This window comes from Heloderma suspectum, chromosome 1 (assembly GCF_057233095.1).
Source record: "Heloderma suspectum isolate Gila_16-S chromosome 1, 16-S_ref, whole genome shotgun sequence".
NCBI lineage: Eukaryota > Metazoa > Chordata > Lepidosauria > Squamata > Helodermatidae > Heloderma > Heloderma suspectum.
This window is the reverse complement of record NC_139458.1, coordinates 364289931-364311692: the sequence shown is the minus strand read 5'-3', so window position 1 is coordinate 364311692 and position 21762 is coordinate 364289931.

The following is a 21762-nucleotide window of genomic DNA, read 5'->3' as shown; positions in this document are numbered from 1 at the left end:
TCCTAAATCTCACTTTGCTCCTGCATTGCCATCTCCCCTCCATCCTCACAATTTATGTTGAATCCCAACAATATTCAGTAAATACACATACCTTTAAGATCACAGTTAGCAGGGGCTGAGCCACCCTGTGTCAGAGATGGAGAGCAGACCCCCACTGCAACAGCTCCCCCAAGTGACAGGCCTTTTGTGAGTGTCCCAAAAACACTCACTTGCCGCTTTGCATTTCTCTCTCTTCCCTCTCACCACTGTCACAGTCACACGAGGAAACTGTTTTGAAAACAGACAGTTTTGAAAACTGAAGCAAGACATTTATGATTCTGGCACGAGGCAGTTACATAAACTGTTGTCAGATATTCATCTGAGTTCAAGGTTGCTGCATGCCTAAGGAATTTGCAACAAAAGGAAACCTAAAGTCATCTGACCTGCTTGCTATGACCTCTTATTTTTTTCTGGCAACTTGGGGGTAGTCCAATCCAGGGCTGGCTTAAGACATGCTGAGTTGCTAAGCCATGTCAAGATTTAGAGGTCCCATACCATAAAAATAAAGAGAAAAAAGTGTGTTACAATATAATAGAAAGGGTAATGAAAAAATAAATGGTAAACCATTATAGTTGCATATATACATAGGCAAAGATGCAATGAAAAACAACTAAATAAAACACTTCTTGCAAAAAGCTTTATTTACATTATCAAATACCTTATGATTTCTTAATTAGCATATATGAAACTGAAGACTTTTAATTTATAGAAATACAAGACGGAGATTAGAACTTAGTGAATGGAAGTAGCAGTGTAGCTTGTAATGAAAAATTAATACTGGTATTCTAAACAAAACATACATAGACTTGCAGTAATCCTATATGTGTTATTGTATACCTTTAAATTAAACTACCTTATGATTTCTTATTTAGCATATATTAAATTGAAGATTTTTAACACAAAGAAACACAAGAACATTACATAGATTAGCACATGGGCCCCTAATCTTTTTGGACCTGTAGGCATATTTGGGAATTTGAGAAACTGCTGTGGGCACCACCCAAAAATGGCTTCCATGGTGGATGTGGCTAGTCACATAATAGCAACCATGGAGACCTAGCTAGTCAAAAAAGACTTAAAGAGATGGTGGGGGAGGGCGGGAGAGAAAAAATGAGAGAGCACAAGGCTAGAGGCTAGAAAGGGAGAGAAAAAAAAGAGTGCCCTAACATTTCCCAAGGTTTTCCTTAAAGGAATTTTTTTTGAAGATGGCAGGGAGGGAAGAGCTTTGTGGGTGCCATGGGAGGTCCCCATGGGCGCCATGGGACTTGTGGGTGCTGCACTGGGGACCCCTAGAGTAGCATTTAGTAAATAGAAGCAGCAAAGTAACTTACACAGTCGCTTCTCTTTGCACATCAAATTTAAAACATTGTCTTTCATGATGTCATGGATGATGCTGTGAAATGATAAGCTATGAAGCTTATTTTTTATGCACCTAATGCTTATTGCAGACAGGTTTTCTTGCAGCATTGATGTCCGCAGTTCATTCTGAATCCTTTTCAGCTGTGAAAATGACCTTTCTCCTGAGCAGTTTGTTACCATTGGACTCAAAAATAGTTACAATAGTACTTCTACATTGGGGAAAGCCAACTGAATCTTATCTTGGAAGATGACCTGATACAGATCCTGGTGGCATAAGTGCCCTTTATTTGAAAAATTTTGCTTGATGTAAGTATGGCAGTGGTTTATTTCCCCAGCGAGGTTGATTTCAACATTATCAGGATAGTCTTTCATCAGAAGGCTTTTACCTTCACACAACTGTTCTTCTGAGGCTTCTACATCAACCAAAAACGTAATTCTTTTTGCAACATGATCGTATCTGATTGCTCTTTTCTTCAAGATGACTTTAACGGCATCCATTATTGGAAGAAAGGATTTTACACAACATTTGTCTCTTGGAGAAAGCCTTTCATCAGTGTTAGGTGCACCACTTGCTCGTTGTTCACTCTTTTATTCACACACTTGTAGTCTACATCAGGCAGGTTTCATTTCGATTTGAGCTCAGTTTCATCAGAAGTCTCTCTGGTTTCTTTCACGTAGTGATAGAGCGATGTGTAAAGCTTTGCACATGTGCTAAGACCAGTCCGCAGGGCCTTGCTGGTTTTGTAGAACTGATCTAACAAACTATTCCGAAGTTCTAAGATGAACACAAACACTAATTCTTCAATTTTCTCCAGAAGAATGCAAGCTTTTCTTCTTGTATAACCTTTTTCTCTGTCAATAGTGTGGATATGAGTAAAAGCATCAGTAACTGAATTATAACTCATAGCTATAGCTGAAGTAGCCTTTGCATGTGCTTCTCACCTAGTGTCAGATAGATGTTTTGGTACTGTGGATTCTGGACCCAAGAATGGTTTGAGTACTGCCCAGCATTTAGTAGAGGCTGAGAAGAAAGCGTTGCACAACAGGAAAAAAAAATAAAATTGAAAGCTGCATCTAGGCAGCAATCAACTGCAGCATGACCAACAAGGGGTTCATCACACTTTTATCCTGCTATTGAGATGGCTCTCTCTTGGAACTTTGCGGGCTCTTTAGGTGATGCTGTTACCCTCCAGGGTGTCCCCCGCCATTTCCTCCAGCCTATTTCGTGTTTTCCCCAAACACAAAAATGTGGTAATTTTTCCAGCCCACGGAACAGGAGTGCCATGACCTCCCTGTGAAATTCTCCAATAGCGGAAGAAACCGCTGTGTCTGCCTGCTGTGGGTGTCTGTTTTCAGCTGTTGGGGGCGCAGTCAGTCATGATTTGACAGGAGCGAGGGCAAGAATTGCCTGCCAATTGCGTCTCCTGCCTCTGCATTTCTCAGTTGGAGGGAGAAGGGGGTAAAATGCCTCCCTCAACAAAGGGAGACACATCTGATCCCCCAACCCACCAAGCTCAGAAGCAACATCCTCTGTTGTTTCAGAGCACCCTATTAGGTTCAATGGGGCTGACTCCCAAGTAAGTGTGCAGAGGGTTGCAGACTTACAGGGTGATCTTATCTCTACTCAGAAGTAAGTCCATTGAGTTCAATGCGGCTTACGCCCAGATAAGTGTGCCAAGGGTTGCAGACTGAAAGCACAATCTTACATTTTATGTCTACTCAGAAGTAAGTCAGAGGTTTCCTGGGGGCTGCGAGAAAATGGTCAGCAGAAGTTAAGCTACGAAAACAAGACACACACACCCCTGCTCCTTTGCACACATGCCAAGGAGGGAGGGAGGCACGCCCTTCAGTTCAAACCACGTGGCTGCTGTGTAAAGAAGCCCTTCCTAATCCCATGAAGAAACCGAAAGCAGGAAGCTTCGGAAAGGATGTGGGTTTTGGCGGGTTTTTTGCTTAATGTAGAAACACCCCAAGATTCAGTGAATGTCCACCACATCGAATATATACGGCATACTTATTTTTCTAGAAGTTTTTGAATAACCGCTTTCTGAAATGAGCTATTTCAGTGTTGACTATGAGACACCTTTCTGTGTCCAGAATTAAATTTCACCCTCAGTCAAGATAAAGGGTTGTCGTTTTTTTGCTTAGCCAATGATACTATAAAAGTAGACTTTAAAATGCTCTTCAGAGTAGACAGATAGGCCTCTGGCCCCCTGTGGTGTTGTAGTAGGTGAGTTGCATGCTGGCAGTTGTAGTTAGAGGCATGGAAGAGAGCTGGGAGGAAGAAGAAGTGAGAGGGCGGAGCCAGAGTTGTTGGAGTGTGGCCTGATGGATTAGTTTTCAGTTTTGCTAAGCTCGTGAAATAAAGAAGGTTCACGTCCTTATCTCTGGTAGTTTGTAATTCCTACAACACAACACCCCCTATATTTATGTGGCCCCCCAGAACACTGAGGCTGGCTACAGATATGGAGGATTTGGGGTGGGAAAATAGCAAGGAGAGGATTAGAGATGATCCCTGGTACGGAACAGGACTGTAGAACGTGTTGGTAGGCTGGCTCCCATGGGGGATTTCTACACCAGCCTAAAATCCTGCATTTAGAACGGGGCTTTCCGCTTCCGTTTTAAATGCAGGATCACAACTGATTTCCTTTACACACGCTTCCTTCTCTGCAGATGGCCATTCCCATAGAGTTATGTTTCCGTGAAGAGGCATTACACACGCTCCAGCGATACTTGCTCCTGGGTTCCTGCCCCTTTCCCTCCCCTTGCACATTAGTGGTGGATGGGGACTGACATGCGGACAGCCCCCACACACACCGATCTCCCCAGGCCCCGCCTCCCTCTTCCATGCCTTTGGCCAGTCCCTGCCACTCAGCCCCTCTGCTGCTCCTCTGCTCTGCTGCCCCCCTGCCACCATGCGCTGCCACTCTGCCGCTCTATTTTGAACAGGCAGGCTGAAAATGGCAAGGAACCAACATGGTGCAGGAGCTGGAAGGCTGAACACCCATCAGACCTTCGCCACCACCTTTGACATCATGACCATGCCCCCAACAACCACACTCAGCGCTTCAGTTACTCTAGGGGAGAAATACATGGGGAGGACATGGTGCTCCATTTGCACATATCTGGAAAAATACCCCATTTTTCTGTTTGAGGAAAACATGGGATAGGTGGGAGGAAATAGCGGAATGACTGGTCAACGACAATGTCATGTAATGGGCCCGCACAATTCAGTGAGTGAGCAACCATGAATGCGCAATAAACTTGAGGTGTAGAGATCCCCATGGTCTCTCCTTGAGGTGTGAGGTGAGGCTGGGCAATCTGTGGATGGTGTGAGTAGTCTGGCAGCCCTGGAAGGGAAGTTGATGGGATTGGGTATGGATAGGTGTTATAGAAATTTCAGCTTTTATATGTCTAGTTTAGCTTAGGTTGTTCTATGTAGCTAAATTTGTGTGTGTGTTCTACCTCTGTATAAAACTGCCATGCTGGCAAAGACACAGTGCCTTATCAGAGACTCAGGAATGTCAAGAATGTAGTATGCAAGAGTACATGACTATCTCTCTGCTGTCTCCCTATGCATGCTTGAGTGTTGAGGGGCATTGTTTGTGCCAGCTAGACAAAGAAGTTAGTAGGGAGCAGACGTAAAACAACCCCCAAAGCCTTTGTGTATATAAGCTTCTGGATCACATTATTTGGTTGCCATCTTTGTTGGTGTGTTAGCCCTAAAGGTTGCCTTATTCTGCAGAATAAAATTGTGTTAGACCAGATCTCTGCCTTCTCTCGTTCTTGGTAAACAAATTGGATGAGTCTACCAGGGATAGAACACAATTTTTGTAACAATTTCTGGCACTCAGACGGGACTCCCTGTGTGACCTGGGAGCTAGGCAAATGCCGGATCAACCCAAGTGGAGGGCGCCCTGGACCTTGATTTGTTTACCATGAGGTTTGAGGCGGCTGTTGCCTGGCAACCCAGCTAGCAAAGGACTCCTGAAGAGACGAGGTGAGTAGAGGTCTTTTGGAAGACAGGACGCTGTCTGAGGAGTCGTTTGAAGGCTAAAACCATGAGGTGAGTTAAATCCATCCTTGTCCGGCCCGTTTGGGGAGTGAAAACCTCTCATTTTCCTGTTCAGCTGAGCCTTGTTTAAGCAGCAGTTGAATATATGTAGGACTGGCAGGGATGGGATCAGGACAATCCGTGGGAGAGAAGGGCCAAGACCCACTAGGATGCATGCTTAGGAATTTTAAGTTGTTCAAGATGGATTATGGTGTTAAAATGACAAAAGAAGCGCTCATAAAATTCTGTAACAAAACATTGGTAATTTTTAGTGTCAGCTGGCCAACTAGGGAAAGTGGGAAAATATTGTTATTGCAAAGGTTTATGTTAAAGTAATTACTGACAGTCACTGAGCCCAATTTCTTTATATTGATGCTTAGATGTTGAAAAAAAAATCCTAATTGGATAAGAAAATGTAAAGGTCAGTATTGTAAAGTCATGATGGTATGCTCTGAGGTGAAGCCCAAAGCCCCTGTTCTCCCCGACTCAAGTCCATGGAAGGAGCTTGGAGATGAGGAGATCCTGCCCAAGGCGCCCTGGGTTTCCCCCGCCCTATTTGGCCTGTTAGGTTGGGAGGAGAGGTTGCTGGGGAGGGAGGTCCCCCCCCCCATGGAGAACCCATCTGTTACATCCCCACGTCTCACTCCTTCTATGTTGAAAAATCCTCCACCGTATTCAGGTTTGTTAGACGAAGCAAGAACAGCTGAGAAAGTTGTAAACTCTGAGGAAAGAGATTTATTTGAAGCCTTAAAGACTGTGGCAAAATCAAGAAACAAAGACAGAGCAAGTTCTTAAAATGTCAGGGTCTGTGTGAGCTTATCTCTGTCAGTCTGCTCAGAGAAGAGCAAAGGGGGTGTTACCTAACTCCCTTGCTGCCGCTGGTTTAGCCTTAGCAAGCAGAGAGGCTGGAAGATGTCTGTGAGAACCTGATGGAAACTGAGATTTGCAAAAGAAAGCATCACAGCTGGAAAGCTGAGCCGTGCTGCTCTGTTCTTATTAGGGATGTCAGAGAATTTCGCCACGAATCTCGGGGAGGCTGAATGCCAGCGCATTCGGCCCCCCGAAATTGGTGGCGAAACGGTCTGCCCCCCCACCCCGGGACGGGACTTACCTTGGGCGAATCCTCCTGGCAGCAGCGGTTCGGCGGCGGTGCGGCGGCGGCGGCTACGGCAGCCGGTCTTGTGACCAGCTGCCGCTGCTGCCATTTCCAGTAAAACAACAACAACAACAAAAAAACCTGATAGGCTATGTAAAGATTTACGTAGCCTATCACAGCTAGATTTTAAAAAAAATACCGTGATAGGCTACGTAAATGTTTACATAGCCTATCACGGCTGAGTAAACAAAAAACAAAAAAACCTGCACGTACGCAAATGGCGGCGCCCATGGGCACTGCCATTTGCGTTCCTTATTTTGGCACGTCTAGTCTATGTAAACATTTACGTAGACTACGGCGAAAATAAGGGGAACGCAAATAGCGTAGTGTCTACGCAGCGTAAATGTTTGCGTAGACTAGACATGCCAAAATAAGGAACGCAAATGGCGGCGCCCATGGGCGCCGCCATTTGTGTACGCGCTTTTTTTTTTTTTTTTACTCAGCCGTGATAGGCTACGTAAACATTTACATAGCCTATCACGGCTGACTGCAGGGACGCAAACAGCGGCAGCTATGGCCACCGCCATTTGCGGCCCGGCCGGCCAGGATTCGGAGGTGGAGGGATGGAGCGCCTACCCCCCCGGCCAGAATTTTGGGAAGAGGGACAGAGCGCCTCCCCCCCACCGTGAATCAAATTTTGTTAAAGTTAAGTGATTTTCATACATCCCTAGTTCTTATCTGCCGAGAAATCTAGAAGAGGTGTAAGGTTACACCTTTCCCTTTTGAACTGATGAAGAGACAGAGAGCTTTTGCTAGAAACATCCTGTTTTTATTGCCCAAAGCCGCCTTTGTTTGGATTCATCATTGTTTCGACTTTTGAGAGGCACTCTGCACATGGACTGGAACTTTAGACTGTTAGAGACTTGCCATGAATAGTACTGTGAGGCTTGTCATAGCCTTAAACTCCTGTTGCTGTAGATTGTATGTTTGTGGTCAGCTCAGTGTACAGCAGGCTGAGTTTGATTTGCGACTTAAACGCTCAGATAAGAGGCTGCATTTCCAAGACTTTGATTCCATTTACTCTAATGAAGCATACAGATGCAAATTGCTAGAGATTCACAGACTACAAAGGAAACAGCCTTCAAAAAGTTCAAAGAGAAACTACGAAAGTTGGTTTCTGTCTAGGAAAAAAAAGGGGGCAGCAAATTCTATTTACTTAAGAGGTGAGAGGGAAGATCTCCCCCCTCTCCTGTGACACCTCTAATGCCGTTAATGCCGAGCCAACTGGGCAGAGCGCGGAAGCTCAGCCCCTGCGATTTCTCACTTGTGCCTGCGTCTGCGCCATGTGTCTAAAAGGTCCAGGTTGTCTTTCCCTCGCCTCCCCCTGTCCATCATTACTCACAGAGTTGTATAAAGAGAGAGCCCAGCTGTGCTTCTGAAGCCTGAGAAAGTTCCCTCCCCACATATTCCAGCTCTTTCTCAAAATCTGAACTGTTCTGACACCCTATATGCTCAGAGGCAAGCCTGGCACTCTGCCAGAACTCATGCAGCGTGGAGTTGCTGATGCAAAAATGGTGGCTTAGAATTCTTTGCATGTATGAGAATGCCCTTCCCTTGATCTTGATGGGCCCTGACTATGCAGCCAGAGGAGCAGTATAATTGCTAGATCTGCTCCATCATGCCTTACCATGCAAAAATGTTTTCCAGTCATGGTATTAGATTTCAATGAAAGTTTGTTGTGTGTATGTGATATTTGCTGTTAGTTGCAACTATGTTAGTGCCACCCCCCCAAAAAAAGGTGTGAAGAGAGATAGAGTAAGTAGCAGACAAGGCAGAAGAAGGAAGCAGATAAAAGGCTGGATAGAATGAAGCTTTGATTGCAGTGGCAGTCACAGGGCGAGCTCCTGATTAGGTAAATAAAGGCCTGAAGAAGGATTTTAGAACTCGGGGAAAGAACATTTGTAGAGAAAAAGATATTGGTGAAAGGACTGCCCGAAGCTAAAGGGGGAGAAGAGGGGGACCATGGTAGCCATGTTGTTGTTTATTCGCTCAGTTGCTTCCGACTCTTTGTGACTTCATGGACCAGCCCATGCCAGAGCTTCCTGTCGGCCGTCACCACCCCCAGCTCCCCCAAGGTCAAGTCCATCACCTCCAGAATATCATCCATCCACCTTGCCCTTGGTCGGCCCCTCTTCCTTTTGCCTTCCACTTTCCCTAGCATCAGCATCTTCTCCAGGGTATCCTGTCTTCTCATTATGTGGCCAAAGGACTTCAGTTTTGCCTTTAATATCATTCCCTCAAGTGAGCAGTCTAGCTTTATTTCCTGGAGTATGGACTGGTTTGATCTTCTTGCAATCCAAGGCACTCTCAGAATTTTCCTCCAACACCACAGTTCAAAAGCATCTATCTTCCTTTGCTCAGCCTTCCTTATGGTCCAGCTCTCGCAGCCATAGGTTATATGGGGAATACCATTGCTTTAACTATGCGGACCTTTGTTGTCAGTGTGATGTCTCTGCTCGTCACTATTTTATCAAGATTTGTCATTGCTGTCCTCCCAAGAAGTAAACATCTTCTGATTTCCTGGCTGCAATCAGCGTCTGCAGTAATCTTTGCGCCTAGAAATACAAAGTCTGTCACTGCCTCCACATTTTCTCCCTCTATTTGCCAGTTATCAATCAAGCTGGTTGCCATAATCTGGGGGTGGGTGGGTTAGGTTTAACTGCAACCCAGCTTTTGCACTTTCTTCTTTCACCTTCGTCATAAGGATCCTCAGCTCCTCCTCGCTTTCAGCCATCAAAGTGGTATCATCTGCATATCTGAGACTGTTAATGTTTCTTCCAGTGATTTTAACTCCAGCCTTGGCTTCATCAAGCCCAGCACGTCGCATGATGTGTTCTGCGTACAGGTTGAATCGGTATGGTGAGAGTATACAACCCTGCCGTACTCCTTTCCCAATCTTGAACCAGTCCGTTGTTCCGTGATCTGTTCTTACCGTTGCTAGTCGGTCGTTATACAGATTCCTCAGGAGGCAAACAAGATGACATGGTATCCCCATACCACCAAGAACTTGCCACAATTTGTTATGATCCACACAGTCAAAGGCTTTAGAATAGTCAATAAAACAGAAATAGATGTTTTTCTGAAACTCCCTGGCTTTCTCCATTATCCAGCGGATGTTGACAATTTGGTCTCTAGTTCCTCTGCCTTTTCTAAACCCAGCTTGTACATCTGGCAATTCTCGTTCCATGAATTGCTGGAGTCTACCTTGCAAGATCTTGAGCATTACCTTACTGGCATGCAAAATAAGTGCCACTGTTCGATAGTTTGAACATTCTTTAGTGTTTCCCTTTTTTTGGTATGGGGATATAAGTTGATTTTTTCCAGTCTTGTGGCCATTCTTGTGTTTTCCAAATTTGCTGGCATATGGCATGCATCACCTTGACAGCATCATCTTGCAAGATTTTAAACAGTTCAGCTGGGATACCGTTGTCTCCTGCTCCCTTGTTATTAGCAATGCTTCTTAAGGCCCATTCAACCTCACTCTTCAGGATGTCTGGCTCTAGCTCACTGACCACACCGTCAAATCTATCCCCGATATTATTATCCTTCCTATACAGATCCCCGTATATTCTTGCCACCTTTTCTTGATCTCTTCTGCTTCTGTTAAGTCCTTGCCATCTTTGTTTTTGATCAAACCCATTTTTGCCTGGAATTTACCTCCGATGTTCCTAATTTTCTGGAAGAGGGCTCTTGTCCTTCCTATTCTATTATCTTCTTCCACTTCTGCACATTGCTTGTTTAAAAATAATTCCTTATCTCTTCTGGCTAACCTCTGGAATTTTGCATTTAATTGGGCATATCTCCCCCTATCACTGTTGCCTTTTGCTTTCCTTCTTTCTTGGGCTACTTCCAGTGTCTCGGCAGACAGCCATCTTGCCTTCTTGGTTTTCTTTTTCTTTGGGACATTTTTTGTTGTCGCCTCCTGAACAATGTTGCGAACTTCTGTCCATAGTTCTTCTGGGACGCTATCTACTAAATCTAGTCCCTTAAATCTATTCTTCACCTCCACTGCATATTCATTAGGAATATTAGTGAGCACATATCTAACTGATCTGTGGGTCTTCCCTATTCTCTTTAGTCTGATTCTAAATTGAGCAATAAGAAGTTCGTGATCTGAACTACAATCAGCTCCAGGTCTTGTTTTTACTGACTGTATAGATGTCCACCACCTTTGGCTACAAAGGATGTAGTCAATCTGATTTCAGTGTCGACCATCTGGTGAAGTCCATGTATAAAGTCGTCTTTTAGGTTGTTGGAAGAGAGTGTTTGTTATGCACAGTGAGTTGTCTTGGCAAAATTCTATCAGCCTATGTCCTGCTTCATTTTGTTCTCCCAGACCATGCTTGCCTGTAATTCCAGGTGTCGTTTGACTACCCACCTTAGCATTCCAGTCTCCTGTAATGAAAATAACATCTCTTTTTGGCGTATTGTCCAGTAGGTGCTGCAGATCCTCATAGAACTGATCTACTTCTGCTTCTTCAGCATTTGTGGTTGGGGCATATATTTGGATCACTGTGATGTTAAATGGCTTACCCTGAATTCGAATTGAGATCATTCTATCGTTTTTTGGATTGTATCCAAGCACTGCTTTAGCCACCTTATTATTCATTATGAAGGCTACTCCATTTCTTCTGTGGTCCTCTTCTCCACAGTAGTAGATCTGGTGGTCATCTGATGTGAAGTGGCCCATTCCAGTCCATTTCAGTTCACTGACACCCAAAATGTCTATATTTAATCTTGACATCTCCCCAATAACCACATCCAATTTGCCCTGGCTCACAGATCTTACATTCCAGGTTCCGATGGTGTGTTGATCTTTAGAACATCGGATTCGTCATTCACCACCAGCACCGTCGGCCGCTAGCCGTCCTTTCGGCTTTGAGCTAGCTGCGTCATTACATCTGGGGCTAGTTGAACTTATCCTCTGTTCCTTCCTAGTAGCATTTTGACCATCTTGCGACCTGGGACTCCCATCTTCCGATGGTATACCGACATGTCTCTGGTTGTACTGATCCATTTCGTTTTCACTGCAAGAATACTCGGGTGGGTTGCTGTTTCCTTCCCCAGGGATCATATTTAGTCTGATCTCTCTGCCATGACCTTCCCGTCTTGGGTGTCCCTTCACGGTTTAGCTCATGGCGTCATTGAGGTGCTCCAGCTCCAGCACCACAACAAGGTAACGATCTCGTTTGCTGAAGAGATGGTAGCCATAAAAGGAGAAAAACCAGACTGACGAAGACCAGGGTCTGAAACCTTCACCCTGAAGGGCTGCTTGGCTCTGAAGAACATTTTAGTTATAATAAGAGTGAAAAGGAAGAGAAATAATGAGACTTATTGACACAAGAGCGACCTATTGTCTGTCTGTTTCCCGCCTCCCAGCTGAGCAGAGCAGAGCAAGCTGCTCCAGCTGGTCCAGGGACTACAGAAGCAGGCAAGCTCCCAGAGAGCGAGCGAACAGAGCGAGCGAACAGGGGGAGCAAACAGGAGTTGGCCAGGGGAGTTGCAGTGGTTGAAGAGACAAAGGAGACAGAGGCTAAGAGGTAAGTGGGTTGCAGGAAGCCCAGGGGGCTGCCCTTTATCCTTCTGATTGGCTGTGAGCTCACCAGGTGCTTCTGAGAGCTCCAACTGAATTGGAGGGGTGTGGCCTGAGTACTCCCAGCAGCTGACTGGGCGGGAAGCTTCAGTCTGTTTCCCGCCTCCCAGCTGAGCAGAGCAGAGCAGAGCAGAGCAAGCTGCTCCAGCTGGTCCAGGGACTACAGAAGCAGGCAAGCTCCCAGAGAGCGAGCGAACAGGGGGAGCAAACAGGGGGAGCAAACAGGAGTTGGCCAGGGGGTTGGCTGGGGAGGTCAAGGGGGAGGCCCCTAACATTTTTTTTGGTCTTTTTTAACAAACTTTTTTCGATTTATTTTTCTTGTAACACACACTTCCACACCAGTGGGACTCTGCTTTTAACCTCTACTGAGCAGAGGAGCAGGCACAGGCTAGTCTAGAACAATCACAAAGCTAGACACAAAAAGGGAAAAGAGGCTATGGAAGGACAAGGCTCTCCAGTGGTGGTGACCTGCAAGGTGTGTGCAATGTTTGTTTTCTTGCCTGAGAACAACATGGCCTACACTTGCAACAAGTGCAAGTTGATCACGCTGCTGGAGGAAAAAGTAAGAGGACTGGAGCAGCGACTGTCGACCCTCCGGGGAATAAGAGAACACGAAGAGTTCTTGGACAGAATGGGGGAACTACAGCAGCAAAGGGCAGACCAGAAGCTTGAAGAGCAACAGCAAGATGAGGCAGTGGGAAATGCTGAGGTGAAGAAAAATGGAGTAGAGGATACTCCTTGGAAAAGGGTGACAGTTAGGAGAAGAAGAACTAGACGCCACTCTGCACCAGTGGAAGCAGTGGAGCTGTGGAACCGATTCCAGGTACTTGCGGATGAGACTGGAGGACAGCCTGCAGAGGAAGAATCACAGGGGAACCTGCATGAGAGTGAGCAAGAGTCTAAAGGTCAGTCAAACAGAGGCGATGAAACCCAGGCCTACAAGAAGAAGAAGAGAAGAGTGGTAGTAGTGGGAGACTCCTTGCTGCGTGGGATCGAGACCCAAGTATGTCGCGAAGACCCATGGACTCGCCAGGTATGTTGTCTCCCGGGAAGACAGATTAGAGACGTGACTGAAAGGTTGCCTGCACTCATAAAGCCCACTGACAGGTATCCCTTTCTTCTCATCCATGTGGGAACAAATGATACCGCCAAGCGGAGCTACGAAGAGATCACGTCAGACTTTGAAGCTTTGGGAAGGAAACTCAAGAACTTTGGGGCCCAGATAGTTTTCTCATCCATCCTTCCAGTAGTTAGAAGAGGGATAGAAAGGGAACAAAAAATACTCCGGGTGAATGACTGGCTACGAAGGTGGTGCCGACGAAAGAGATTTGGATTCTGGGACCACGGGCTATACTTCCTGGAAGATGGGCTGTTGGCTAGGGATGGGTTGCACCTCACAAAGGATGGGAAGAATGTGTTTGGCCACAGCATGAAGAACTTCATCAGGAGGGCTTTAAACTGAATCCTACGGGGAAGGGAGATGTAATGTTGGGGGTAACAATGGACATAGGCGCATGCACTGCAATGGAGAGAACAGCTCTGATAGTGCCCAATAATAGTTTCAGACACATGTAGGAAGAAAGCCAGACTATGAAGCACATGGTCTTCGATGTCTATATACTAATGCCCAGAGTATGGGAAACAAACAGAACGAACTTGAACCCTTAATACAAGAGGGAAATTATGACCTGATAGGTATAACTGAGACTTGGTGGGATGACTCTCATGACTGGAATACAGCAATTGAAGGATATAACTTGTTCAAAAAGAACAGGAAGAACAGAAAGGGAGGTGGGGTTGCACTGTATGTGAAAAATACATATCTCTGCACAGAAATACAGGAGGAGGAGCTTGGTAGCCCCATCGAGAGCATCTGGGTTGAAATAAATGGAGCAAAGAATAAAAGGAACCTGGTGGTCGGAGTCTACTACCGGCCACCCAATCAAGGAGAAGACAAGGATGAAACTTTTGAAAAGCAAATAGCCAATGTTTTAAGGAAGCATGATGTAGTAGTAATGGGGGACTTCAATTTCCCCAATATTTGTTGGAAGACAAATTCTGCAAAACTTGCCCCTCCAGGAAATTCCTGACTTGTGTGGCGGATAACTTCCTCCTACAGAAAGTAGAGGAAGGAACTAGAGGATCGGCTATCCTTGACTTGATCCTAACCAACAGAGATGACTTAGTGGATAAAGTAGCAGTTACAGGAACTCTGGGGGAAAGCAACCATGTTGTACTTATTTATTTTATTTATTTATTGCATTTATACCCCGCCTTTCTCCCTCTCGCAAGGAACTCAAGGCGGCTTACATTATCCTCCTCCTCACCGTTGTATCCTCACAACAACAACCCTGTGAGGTAGGTTGGGCTGAGAGTCTGTGACTGGCCCAAAGTCACCCAGTGAGCTTCCATGGCCAAGTGGGGACTAGAACCCGGATCTCCCGGCTCCCAGTCCGTCACTCTCACCACTACACTACACTGGCTACTTGAGTTCTTGGTTCTAAGGGAAGCAAAAGCCGAGTGTAGTCAAACACGTACCCTGGATTTTAGGAAAGCTGATTTTCATAAACTCAGAACAATGATCTGTAAGGTCCCATGGCAAGCGATGCTAGTGAGAAAAGGAGTCCAAGATGGGTGGGAGCTTTTAAAAAAGGAAATTCTCAAGGCACAATCACAAGCAATTCCAACAAGAAGAAAAGGTGGAAGACAACAGAAGAAGCCAATGTGGCTTCACAAAAAGCTTAGAGATGACCTGAAAACAAAAAAGGACACACATAGGAAGTGGAAAGAAGGCCAAGTAACAAAGGAAGAGTACAGGCAGATAGCACAGAATTGCAGGGATGGCGTCAGGAAGGCTAAAGCTGAGAATGAGCTGAGGTTAGCGAGGGATGTTAAAAACAACAAAAAGGCTTTCTTCAGCTACGTGCATAGTAAAAGGCAGAGGAAAGAAATGGTGGTTCAGCTATTAAATAAGGATGGCAAAATGATAACAGATGACAAAGAAAAGGCAGAGGTGCTCAATTCCTACTTTGGCTCAGTCTTCTCCCAAAAGAGGGTCTATGACCCCCCTGGCAAAGGCAAAGTACAGGCTGAAGGGGCAGGATTGCAGCTTGAGATCGACAGGCATATGGTCAAGGAACACCTCATTACTTTGAATGAGTTCAAATCTCCAGGGCCAGATGAACTGCATCCTATAGTCATAAAGGAACTGGCAGAAGAACTCTCAGAACCACTGTCTATTCTCTGAGAAATCATGGAGGATGGAGGAAGTGCCAGATGATTGGAGGACGGCTAACGTTGTCCCTATCTTCAAAAAGGGTAAAAAGGAGGAACCTGGCAACTACAGACCAGTCAGTCTGACATCAATCCCTGGGAAAATTCTGGAGCAGATCATAAAGCAATCCATCTGGAAGCACCTTGACAACAATGCCGTGATTACTCAAAGCCAACATGGATTTGTCAAAAACAAGTCCTGCCAGACAAATCTGATCTCATTTTTTGATCAAGTAACCTCCCTTGTAGACCATGGGAATGCTGTAGACATCATATACCTTGACTTCAGCAAAGCTTTCGACAAAGTGCCCCATGATATCCTGATGAACAAACTAGCTCAAAGTGGGCTAGATGAAACAACGATCCGGTGGATCCACAGTTGGCTACAGAATTGGACTCAAAGAGTGCTTATCAATGGGACCTTCTCAAGCTGGGGAGAGGTAACGAGTGGGGTACCGCAGGGCTCAGTCCTGGGCCCAGTGCTCTTCAACATTTTTATTAATGACTTGGAGGAGGAGGTGTAGGGAATGCTGATCAAATTTGCAGATGACACAAAATTGGGAGGGATAGCTAATACTTTGGAAGACAGAAACAAAATTCAAAGTGATCTGGATAGACTGGAGCGCTGGGCAGAAAACAACAGAATGACATTTAATAGGGACAAATGCCAAGTTCTGCACCTAGGAAAAAGAAACCAAATGCACAGTTACAAGATGGGGGATACGTGGCTCAACCACACTACAAGCGGGAAGGATCTTGGAATTGTTGTTGATCACAAGCTGAATATGAGCCAACAATGTGATGTGGCTGCAAAAAAGGCAAATGCTATTTTGGGCTGCATTCATAGAAGCATCGCTTCCAAATCCCGGGAAGTACTAGTTCCCCTCTACTCAGCACTGGTTAGGCCTCATCTGGAGTACTGTGTCCAGTTCTGGGCACCACACTTGAAGAAGGATGCAGACAAACTGGAGAGGGTTCAGAGGAGGGCAACAAAGATGATCAGGGGACTGGAAACAAAGCCCTATGAAGAGAGACTGAAAGAACTGGGCATGTTTAGCCTTGAGAAGAGAAGACTGAGGGGAGATATGATAGCGCTCTTCAAGTACTTGAAAGGTTGTCACAGAGAAGAAGGCCAGGATCTCTTCTTGATCATCCCAGAGTGCAGGACACGGAATAATGGGCTCAAGTTACAGGAAGCCAGATTCCGGCTGAACATCAGGAAAAACCTCCTGACTGTAAGAGCAATACGACAGTGGAACCAATGACCTAGGGAGGTGGTGGGCTCTCCCACACTGGAGGCCTTCAAGACGAGGCTGGACAGCCATTTGTCAGGGATGCTCTGACTTGGATTCCTGCATTGAGCAGGGGGTTGGACTCGATGGCCTTGTAGGCCCCTTCAAACCCTACTATTCTATGACTCTATGATTCTATTGCATGAATTTGTTGTGTCTAAAAGATGCCCAGATGCACTACTCAGTCGAGACTTGTTGACAAAAATTACAAGCAGAGATTTTCTTTCAAGATAATGAGATGGTTGTCAAGTTGTCAAACCTGCAAAAGAACAATACCAGAGTGTCGTTGCGGCGAGCAAAGCCCCTAAGAGAGTGTAAGCAAAAAGGCACCTGCCAGGGCAGAGTTTGTTAAGCCCATACAGACTGACCTTAAGTACAGAGCTCAATATATAAAGGTTAAACAATACCCTTTGTCATTAAAAGTTAAATAGAGACTGAAACCTTTGATTGACCTGATCATAAAAAGAAGGCGAAGCCCCTGTATGAAGCTTTAACAAAAACTACCCACTAGAAGTGGACAATTGAAATAAAAAGGCTTTTCTTAAATTGAAGCAAGCCTTGATATTACCATCTGCTTTAGCCTTTGTTGTTGTTGTTGTTGTTGTTGTTCAGTCGTTCGTGTCCAACTCTTCGTGACCCCATGGACCATAGCACGCCAGCCCTTCCTGTCCTGCGCTCTCTCCCGGAGCATGCTCAAGTCCATATTCATTGCATCAGTGATGCTATCTAGCCATCTCATCCTCTGCCATCCCCTTCTCCTTTTACCTTCAGTCTTTCCCAGCATCAGGGTCTTTTCCAGAGAGTTTTCTCTTCGCATTAGGTGGCCAAAATATTGGAGCTTCAGCTTCAGTATCTGTCCTTCCAATGAGCACTCAGGGTTGATTTCCTTTAGGATTGACTGATTTGAGCTCCTTGCAGTCCAGGGGGCTCATAAGAGTCTTCTCCAGCACCACAGTTTGAAAGCATCAATTCTTCTGTGCTCAGCCTTCCTTATAGTCCAGCTCTCACAGCCATACGTTGCTATTGGGAAAACCATAGCTTTGATTAGATGGACCTTTGTCGGCAAGGTGATATCTCTGCTTCTTACTATGCTGTCTAGGTTTGCCATAGCTTTCCTCCCAAAGAGCAAGCATCTTTTAATTTCATGGCTACAGTCACCGTCTGCGGTGATCATGGAGCCCAAAAAAATAAAATCTGTCACTGCTTCCATTTCTTCCCCTTCTATATGCCAGGAAGTGATGGGGCCAGATGCCATGGTCTTCGTTTTTTTAATGCTGAGTTTAAAACCAGCTTTTGCACTCTCCTCTTCCACCCTGAACAAGAGGCTCTTTAGATCCTCTTCGCTTTCTGCCATTAGGGTGGTATCATCTGCATATCAGAGGTTGTTGATAATTCTCCTGGCAATCTTAATTCCGAGCTGTGATTCATCCAACCCGGCGTTTCTCATGATGTACTCTGCATATAAGTTAAATAAGCAGGGCGACAATATGCAGCCTTGTCGTACTCCTTTCCCAATTTTGAACCAATCGGTTGTTCCATGTCCGGTTCTTACTGTTGCTTCTTGACCCTCGTACAGGTTTCTCAGGAGACAGGTAAGGTGGTCTGGTACTCCCATCTCTTTCAGAATTTGCCAGAGTTTGTTGTGATCCACACAATCAAAGGCTTTGGCGTAGTCAATGAAGCAGAAATAGACGTTTTTCTGGAATTCTCTTGCTTTCTCCATGATCCAGCTAAAGTTGGCGATTTGATCTCTAGTTCCTCTGCCTCTTCGAAACTCAGCTTGTACTTCTGGTAGTTCTCGGTTCACATACTGCTGAAGCCTAGCTTGTAGGATTTTGAGCATAACCTTGCTGGCATGTGAAATGAGTGCAATTGTACAGTAGTTTGAACATTCTTTGGTGTTGCCCTTCTTTGGAATTGGAATGTAAACTGACCTTGTCCAGTCTTGTGGCCACTGTTGAGTGTTCCAAATGTGTTGGCATATTGAGTGCAGCACTTTCACAGCATCATCTTTTAGGATTTTAAATAGCTCAGCTGGAATACTGTCATCTCCGCTAGCTTTGTTGTTAATAATGCTTCCTAAAGCCCACTTGACTTCACTCTCTAGGATGTCCGGCGCAAGTTCAGTGATCGCACTCTCATGGCTATCAGGGACATTAAGATCTTTCCTGTATAGTTCTTCTGTGTATTATTTCCACCTCTTCTTAATCTCATCTGCTTCTGTTAGGTCCCTGCCTTCTTTGTCCTTTATCATGCCCGTCTTTGCACAAAACGTTCCCTTGAGATCTCTGATTTTCTTGAAGAGATCTCTAGTCTTTCCCATTCTGTTGTTTTTCTCGATTTCTTTGCATTGTTCATTTAAGAAGGCCTTCTTGTCTCTCCTTGCTATTCTCTGGAACTCAGCATTCAGTTGGATATATCTTTAGCCTTATCAGACCCCAGATCATGAAATTTTTAGAAGCCTTGATGAAGTCAAAAGAAGTAGCTACGATGCACGTGAGAGCACACAGAAAGAGTGCCATTCCTGAAAAAAGAAAAGGCAATGCTTTGGCAGATAAGGCTGCAAAAGAAGCAGCACGGATTAGAGGTGAAGAAGTACATTATGAAGGAGCCCTAATCCCATACTTGAGCACAGACTTGGTTCTAATTTATTCCCTGGCTGAAAATGAAAAGCCCTGAATACAAGGTAAAACAAACTGAAGATGGATGGTGGGTAGTCCCAAGAGGCAAAGTATTCATACCCAAGCCTCTTTTGAGTTTTATAGTAAGAGACTTGCAACAGACTACACATTTAAGAGGAACTGCGACAGAAGATCTACTCGTGAGACACATTGTGGCCCCAAGATTGTATGTTGAAACCCAGAGAGCCATGGTTAATTGCCCTTTGTGACTCAAAAATAACCCAAAGATGTCCAAACCCCCAGCTCAAATGAGAGGTCGCTCATGGGCCTACTATCCTTTCCAGAGATTTCAAATTGACTTTTCAGACTTGCCTTAGATTCATGGCTATCAGTACCTGCTAGTAGTAGTAGACCAATTAAATAGATGGGTTGAGGCCTACCCAACTCATAAAGCCACTGCACAGACAGTAGCCAAAATCTTGTTTAAAAAAGTAGTCCCTAGGTTCTTGTTACCTGAAGAGATTGAATCAAATCAGGGGCCCATTTTGTTGGACAGGTGATGCGAGCAGTGGCCCAGGCACTACAAATTAAATGGAAGCTACACTCTCCTTGGAAACCTCAATCCACAAGTCAAGTTGAGAGGATGAACCACACCCTAAAGTCAACGTTTACTATAAATTTGTTCAGAGACTAAGTTGAAATGGCCACAGGCCTTGCCAATCACCTTGACTCGAGTACGGTGCACCCCCAGGGGAAGTATTAAATTGACACCTTTTGAAATGTTATATGGATGTTACCTCAGATATTACCTATGGCTGATAGCTTAAATGTGAATTTAGAAGTAAGGGCTTTAGAGATCCAAGAATATGTTACTGCCTTGCAGTCTGTTTTGTTTTGTCTTTACAGGTTCGTGGTACCACACCAATCCTTGCCTTTGGACGCTCCAGTGCATAATTTCAATCCCGGTGATTGAGTGCTGATCCGGTCCTAGAAAGACGAACCACTTACCGAGAAATAGAAGGGTCCATTTCAGATCCTACTCACCACTCACAATGCTGTTAAAGTCGCTAGAGGAAAGAAGTGGATTCATCACACTCGAGTAAAGGCATCACCTTCACCAGAGAGGGTCACACCAGAAGCTGACCCACCTGAAGGCCACCGTTGGAGTAGCGAACCACTAGAAGGACTCAAGTATTTGTTCCAGAGAGAGCTTTCTCCTAACGCTTACTCATGTGCATTATTCTTTCCTTCTTAAGTTTAGTTGTCTTAACATTCCCTACTCGAGTAAAAAGAAATTAGTTTAAGAGGCATGCTGAGTTTATGTTTAAGCAGAGTAGAGAGAATTCTATTCTCTATTACAAACACCCATCACCTGTCAGAGAGTTCACTTTGTTGCCTGCCTTGACTAGAGAACCGCAAGTAATAGTTAGAGCTCTACAGAAAGAGGGCACTCTCTTTTCAAGGGTTTCTGGTGAATTGAACAAAACTAAGTTCCAAAAGTTCAAACTCCAGACTTACACCAAGAGAATGTGTTTTTGTTGTCAACATTTTGGTAGCTAGAACAGAAAAGACATCCTAGGCCTCACTTGTTGTTTAGAGAAAACCGTCAATGCCACAGCTAGATAATAGTGAGGGCCATGCAATCTGAAATCTCAACCAGCAAGTGGCACAACATAAGTTTCTTTTAGATTAGCTCTTAGCACATCAAGGTAGTTTCTGCACCTTAGTAAAGCAAGGGTATAGAGTAAAGTTCCATGATTTAAACAAAACCATAGAAGATGAAATCGCCAAACTACAAGATATGATTGGATAGAACTATTCAGGAGCAAGTGATCCTTGGTTATGGTTGACTTCCTGGCTCCCTGATTTTGCATGGTTGAAACAACTTGTGATTGGCGCAGTTCTGTTTCTTATGATACTGTTGATAATGGTTTGGACTTTTAAGCGTGTAGTCTGCTGCTGAACCAAAGAAAGGTATAGAATTTGAGAAAAGCCTTTTGAGGGGGGAGTGTTATAGAAATTTCAGCTTTAATATGTCTAGTTTAGCTTAGGTTGTTCTATGAAGCTAAATTTGTGTGTGTGTTCTACCTCTGTATAAAACTGCCATGCTGGCAAAGACACAGTGCCTTATCAGAGACTCAGGAATGTCAAGAATGTAGTATGCAAGAGTACGTGACTATGTCTCTGCTGTCTCTCTACGCATGCTTGAGTGTTGAGGGGCATTGTTTGTGCCAGCTAGACAAAGAAGTTAGTAGAGAGCAGGCGTAAGACAACCCCCAAAGACTTTGTGTATATAAGCTTCTGGATCACATTATTTGGTTGCCATCTTTGTTGGTGCGTTAGCCCCAAAGGTTGCCTTATTCTGCAGAGAAAAA